We start from the raw sequence: 6,668 nt of genomic DNA, 5'->3' as shown, positions 1-6,668 counted from the left end.
TCCATTGTGCTGTACTGCTCTGTGACTCTATGACTCTAAATTGTACCAACGGTTTGTTAACATTGACTCAAAACAGAAATGACCTCAGCACAGTATCTCCTTTTAACAATAGCACGCCAAGCTAGATTTGGTGCTTGTGTTCAAAGCAGGCCTTTAATCCACAAACATCTGACTGAAAGTAAAGTGGTAACAATTCCAGTCATAGGGAATTATTTGGTCAAAAGTTTCACTGCATGCAACAAGTAAGGATTATGAAACAATTTCAAAGATGTCTAAACCAATACAACTTGGCTTATAAGGTTAGATTTTGTTTAGATATTTATGCAGAATCAAGACATTCTGGATTTGTTTCAATTTCTAAAGCAGCTTAGAGCATGTCCCTAAATTATTTAAGTTTTCAGGCCTGGTGGCAAGAATATATTTTAGTAAGGGATAAGATGGCGAATTAAAAGAAGGTTATAAAATATACATACATAAGAGGGAGTTATATCTCTCTCCAAACAGCAGAAACTAGGCGGTTCAGGATCTAGAATCCAAGCAATAAACCAACTGTTCTTTTCTCTTTCATCTTCATTGAGTTCTTGTGCAATGGAAGGGTATATCTGACACAGGTGGGAGCCTCATAACTTAATGTTAGTGGAATCTTGGTGCAATTTTAATTGTCTTCAAAGTCTGAATGGCTCATGCTTGGTTTTATCCTCAAGCTCCACATAGAAGACTACAATAATACTGTGGCTCCATAGCTCAGTGGTTAGAGCACTGGTCTTGTAAACCAGGGGTCGTGAGTTCGATCCTCACTAGGGCCTCCCGACTTTTGCAAGCATGGCAATGTAGCAGTTAGCATAACGTTATTACAGCGCCAGTGACCCAGGTTCAATTCCAGCCACTGTCTGTAAGGAGTTTGTACATCCTCCCCCTGTCTGGGTGGGTTCCTCCGGGTGCTCCGGTTTCCTCCCACATTCCAAAGACATACGGGTTAGGAAGTTGTTGGCATGATATGTTGGTGCCAGAAGCATAGCGACACTTGCAGACTGCCCCCAGAACACTCTACGCAAAAGGTGCATTTCACTGTGTGCTTCGATGTACATGTGACTAATAAAGATATCTTATAATTTCTTCAAATGAAGTCCCTTTAATGAATTAAACATGTTCCAAAGTGCTTCATTTCAGACAAATCAGTAGATTTTAAGAAGCATCCTAAAAGGGGAGCGGCAGGTAGAGAGATAGAAAGATTTAAAAGGGGAATTCAAGAGCTTAGGCATAGTTGTCAATGGTGTGCAAGGAATTCGGAGATGTAGTCCAGGCATGGAGGAGCAGGAAGATCTCAGGAGGCTGTAGGGTTGGAGGAGTTTACAGAGATAGGGAGGGGAAAACCCATGGATTGATCTGAACACAAGATTGAGATATTGAGCTAGGAGCAACCAGTGTTTGCCTCTATCCTTAATTTCTCACAAAATCCTCATCTCTTTATGTAAAAGCTCTTTGTCTCTCTCTATGATCTTATCCCACCAATAGTGCAATGATTCTTTCTGCCCTTTTCTTCCATGTGTCTCTCTTGTGTCCACCTGCCCTACCTAAACTGTGGTCTCATCTCTCAATCTCCTGCCTGCATAGTGTTTCTCTTTTTGATTTCTTTCTTTCTTTGTGCTGATTTCTGTCCATTCCATCTGCCTTTCTACAATCTCTTTCTCATATCTTCTGTACCTATATCCTTTTGAAGCACACAACCTCTCCTCTATCCTGCAAATCTCTGCTTGACTCTCTTCCGTAGCCTTGCTTTCTGTCTGTGCCCCATTCATTCCTCTGTCCCTCTGATCTTTCATCCAATATCTTCCCTATTTCTCTCACTCTCTGCCCCAGCCCCCCACTCACTCTTTTAAAGTCATCTGACAAAATGTCAGGACTCACCCCCACCATGGTATCTTGCACACAATCTGTCTTCCATGACTAAAGTAGGAAGCAAATAGTTGGGGAGATTCTGGGCTAACTGAGGAGGCCACAGAAAGAAAGATTATGTAACTCAGAAGACTTAAGGAAACAACACGGCATAAAAGACGAGGAATACCAGAGCTACCAAGAAACACGGCTGGCCTGGGAATAAAAATTTATAAAAAGAGTGCAAAAGCTGAAGGGAATGGGTTGACTTAGGCTGGATCACAAGCAATGGTGCCAGGAGGATTGACACTAAAAGACACTAAAAGAAACACTTTGCTTTCAAAAGCAGAAAGTCTGCAAAAGAACAAACTTACAAACTTTGTCCTGTGGTAATTACAGTTATCAGTAGATAAGCAGTGTGCTGTTGGACTTTAACACTGTGAATTTAAGCTATCAAAATCAAATTTTACAAAACTTTTCTTCATTGCAAGTGTCACCATTATGTTGTAGATGCTGGCATAATACATATGAATCAGTTGTGAGTTGATTTGACTAATACATGCCGGTAGTAAAGTCATTTACTGTATTTGGAAAGCATTTGTGCACAATTACTTTACTTTTTGGTGCCTCAACAAATCAGAGGAACTTCAGAAGGTGCTACATTTAAGTGTGCCATAATATCTGATCATTCTCCTTTTACATTGACTATTACTTCCCTCATAGGAAAACAGGGATGGAAGAGCCAGCCAATAACATCTCCCTCTGCGCTGATAACACATTTATAGATGTGACAGAACCAGAGATTAATGGCTTCATAGAACCTAATACAGAGATGGTGAATTCTATTGCTTTAGTAGAGAATGTGCCTCCAACCACATTATGAGGTTAAATTATTAACTTTGTCCCATCTTGGAAGGAGAAAATAAAGAATAACTCATTAAACAGGAGGAATTATTGGCTGTGTGTTATATCTCCAGTACCGCCAATCTCCAAACAAAAGACTTTAGTCATGGTTGCAAAAGTTAAGCATGAATTTAATACTATTGAAGAAAAGGATGTAGTATTGGCCTGGAATTTTCTGGTGGCAATGAACTGCCCATGCTCTATTTACTTCTCTACTAATTCTGCATTTATCTTGAGCTAATCTTCCAACAAGAATTTCCTTGTTGAAATAATTCTGATCCATATCTCTGCACGGGGCTCCCACGCATAAATCCCATCATAGGGTGTGGTCAGAACACCTACAGAGACACTGTAGGGGGCTGGCTGAACCACACCCCCAGAAAAGTCAGCTGTCAAACCTGTTCAAACACTTAGGATGGCATACAGAACATTTTAAAAACTGGTAAAGATAAATCAATATGAAAATGTCTGAAAATGGTTAAACATTTTTAAAATAAAAGAAAGATTAAAACACTTATATGCACAAAATCACTTTAAATAATATCTGAAATTCATAAATAAATTATAAGTACCCTTCTCTCTTGCATCCATCTCTCTTTACTTAATGGATGGCAGCAGAGCATGCCTGGCAAAGCCCTTGTGATTTTCTTGATACTTGTTGCGGAAATGATGTCAATGCCATGAAGACTTCTCCCTTGAAAAGTCCAGAAAACCCTACTGCCAAGCAATATCTCTTCTTGGGCAAACTGGATAAAACATGACCCAAAGTGATTGTGGTAACAGTTACTAGCTTTAGTATCAGTTGATACTGTTATGGATGAATAGTTTACCATGATAAGCAACATAAGTAACATTCAACTGATGATCAAACAAAATGATGGGGTGGCATTGTAGAGGGATAACTTTAGGTTTTTTTTACAAGTTAGATAATGAAGGTGTAAAAAGTAGTACAGAAGATTAATTTAAGTACGTGCTCACTGCCTGTTAGTTAATTCGCAGTCAGTCCTCGAGGGTTTATAGGTAAACAGAGAGACAAATAGAAATAGGGAGGGAAACAATGTAAATTATCTCCCAGGGTATATGGGCTGGCATTTGGAACACAATAATAAACATGGAGTGTGGTGGGAATTAGTCCATGATGGTGAGTAATCAAGATTGAGATTGTATAGGAACACCCTGTGTTTACAACAAAAGTTGCAGAAACCACTAAGGTCTCTTTTTGAGGAACGTAGAAGGAGATACAATTAGTTTGTTCTTGGTACAGCACTCAGTCATGTCAGGACAGCATATTCCTTTCTCAGAGTACAGGCCCTGGTGGAGTTAGGGCTGACAGAGCACAATGCCAGTGATGTCAATAATGACTGAACATGAGGTCACTGTGATCTTATTGTCTCTGTGCTGACAGGAAAATATCTGTACTCTACCTCTGATTATATATAAAAAGTCCATATTTTGTACAAATGGGGAGAAAGTGTGCACCAACCTTTCCACCTGCAAGTGCAAGATCAGTTGAATAAATGCGCTTCTCTTTATCCTGAAGTACGGATGATGTGAACAATTCTTTTCGCCACAACAGCACAAAGGCATTGCTAACAGAGCTGCTGCCTCACAGGGCCAGGGGCCCGGGGTCAGCCCTGACTTCTGGTGCTGTCTTTGTGGAGCTTGCTTGTGCACCTTGTGGATTTCCTCAGGGTGCTCTGGATTCCTCCCAAATCCCAAAAAGCTGTGGGTTGATAGGTTAATTGGCAATTCTAAAATGTCCTCAGTGTGTGGATGAGTGGTAGACTTTGGGGGTAGGTTGATGGGAATTTGAGGCAAATAAAATGGGTCAGGGTAGGAGTAACATAAAAATAGGTGCTTGATTATCAGCGCTGACTCCATCAGTGGAAGGAAGGACCTTTTCCATGTGGCATCTCTCCATCGTTCCACATGCCTCGAGGTTAAGCAGCCATCTGCATGAACCCTCCTGTCAAACATGTGTTGTGTTTAGACTCTCTTTTAAAGTGGCTTCAAAATTTCATGAGGCCTCATTGATTGGATGGCCAATCCTTAATTCTTTGGAAAAAACAGTCTATGGGGAAGGACCTCAGTTTAAGCTTCTCCAGCATTGTACACTAGGTGGCTGGAATCTGTGTTAAGACTTATGAACTATTTGTTCAAAGACTGCATAAAAAATGATATAGGAATATATGACTTGTGATGACAATGTTGACTTGAATATTCTGTATTATATACATTTGATGTTTTTATGAATAAAGTATATTTTTGATATATGTAAAAAATATGCTAAAAAAGAAAATGGGGCAGCAACCTTCCAGTGACTGTGTATGCAAATCAGAAGGTTGCCACCAGATTGCCCTGCCCCTATTCTGGATCTCATTGAGACAATTACCACTAAAGCACAGGAATAGTTTATACTTAAATGAAGTAAAAACTATAAAACCTTCAAAAAATATTCACGCTTGCCCTAAATCATTGTTATAATGTTTTGATGAGTCTTAATTACTGCCAAAGAATTCTTTTGGGACTGAAGACTTTAATTATTGATGAAATTTTAAAAAGTAAGATTTTTTAATCACTTCTGTCTTTTTAAACTCTCCTTTTGTCACATTTTTCTTTCCTATTATTTTGAATTTTCTATTTTTACTTATACTTATTGATTTAGAAGCTGTGAGTCTCAGAGAAGATACTTCACTTTGATGTTTTAAGAAGAGTCAGCTGTTTTTCCCACTCACTCTGGTCCCAGGTTTCCTGAGGAGGGATGTCTAATCACTACATGTTCTGAATTACGGAAATCTGTGGATGATTTTAAAATATAAATTCAGTGACCACTGATTGCAAAGTCTAGGTCAGTAGGGCCAGACTTCATATTCCACACATACCTACACCAGGCATCTCAAGCACTGGATGAATATCTCCAACAGTGTCTCCACAAAACCTTCCATATTCACTGAAAAATAAGTGAAACAATATCAGTAGTGTCTCGCAGGCCAGAAATTCCTCCCTTTCTCTGCCCTTAACATAAGTACTGCGCTGTTCAACATCGTTGAAATCTGCCATTGCATTTAACGTATTTTTGTTTGAACTATAAAGTTTAAACAGATCTTGGATGCTTTTGCTTTTAAAATCTGGGATTCAGTATATTCTTTATTTCTTGTATTATGCCTGTTGAAATGTGCCTTAATCTGGAGTAGAGCAATACTATGTACTTTCTTGCTGTCCAACAGTAAATTCACTTTTTGTCTTCCTTCAGTGAGAACCTTACTTTCTGGCATAAAAGTGACATTCTAGTCCAAAATTCATTTGCAGTGAAATTTACAGACTCATTGGTTTGAAAAATTATGTTTTTTATTTATTGCTGAATGATCAGGTGCAACCATTTAAAAGGTTGACTATAAAACAGAATTCCTTGTCCTCATTGTTCTGACCTCCTACAGTTTCACATCCTAACACATGTGCCTTGGCTACTTTGAAGGTCAGGCTCATGGTCACGCTCAGCTTCCTAGCTTCAGGACACTGCTGCTGTTGATTTCTGCATATACCATTGTTTGCTCCTTAGTGCTGTGTTAAAGAGGTCACCAAAGCTTCATACTCAAGCAAAGAAGGCTTCATCTCTCTTTCTTTGAGCCCACAGGAGCATAGATAGCAAGGTTGGTGATTTACCTGCATTGCAGGTTTTCCTAGAGTGCAGGAGACCTTCCTGTTAAACCTCTGTCAGGAGTGCTCATCTGTCACCCTGGAGGATTTTAGTGGTCCACTTGCACAAAGCACAGGCCTCCTGCGCAGTGCTCTCCATGGTTCAGTTCAGGTACATCTGACATTATGGAACATCTGTCCACCCACTTTCATCCACTCAGTCAGTAGCGACAGTCTTCTGTAGTTGGAAGATT

General features: G+C 39.5%; 1 non-coding gene across 1 annotated transcript; it reads left to right on the top strand.

The window, feature by feature from the left end:
* The first annotated feature begins 733 nt into the window (after positions 1-733).
* Positions 734-806, top strand: trnat-ugu (transfer RNA threonine (anticodon UGU)). The gene has a single exon. It is a non-coding gene; the product is annotated as a tRNA-Thr (tRNA).
* The last annotated feature ends 5,862 nt before the right edge of the window (positions 807-6,668 follow it).

Source organism: Pristis pectinata, chromosome 11, assembly GCF_009764475.1.
Source record: "Pristis pectinata isolate sPriPec2 chromosome 11, sPriPec2.1.pri, whole genome shotgun sequence".
Taxonomy (NCBI): domain Eukaryota; kingdom Metazoa; phylum Chordata; class Chondrichthyes; order Rhinopristiformes; family Pristidae; genus Pristis; species Pristis pectinata.
This window is presented reverse-complemented; position numbering and strand designations above follow the sequence as displayed.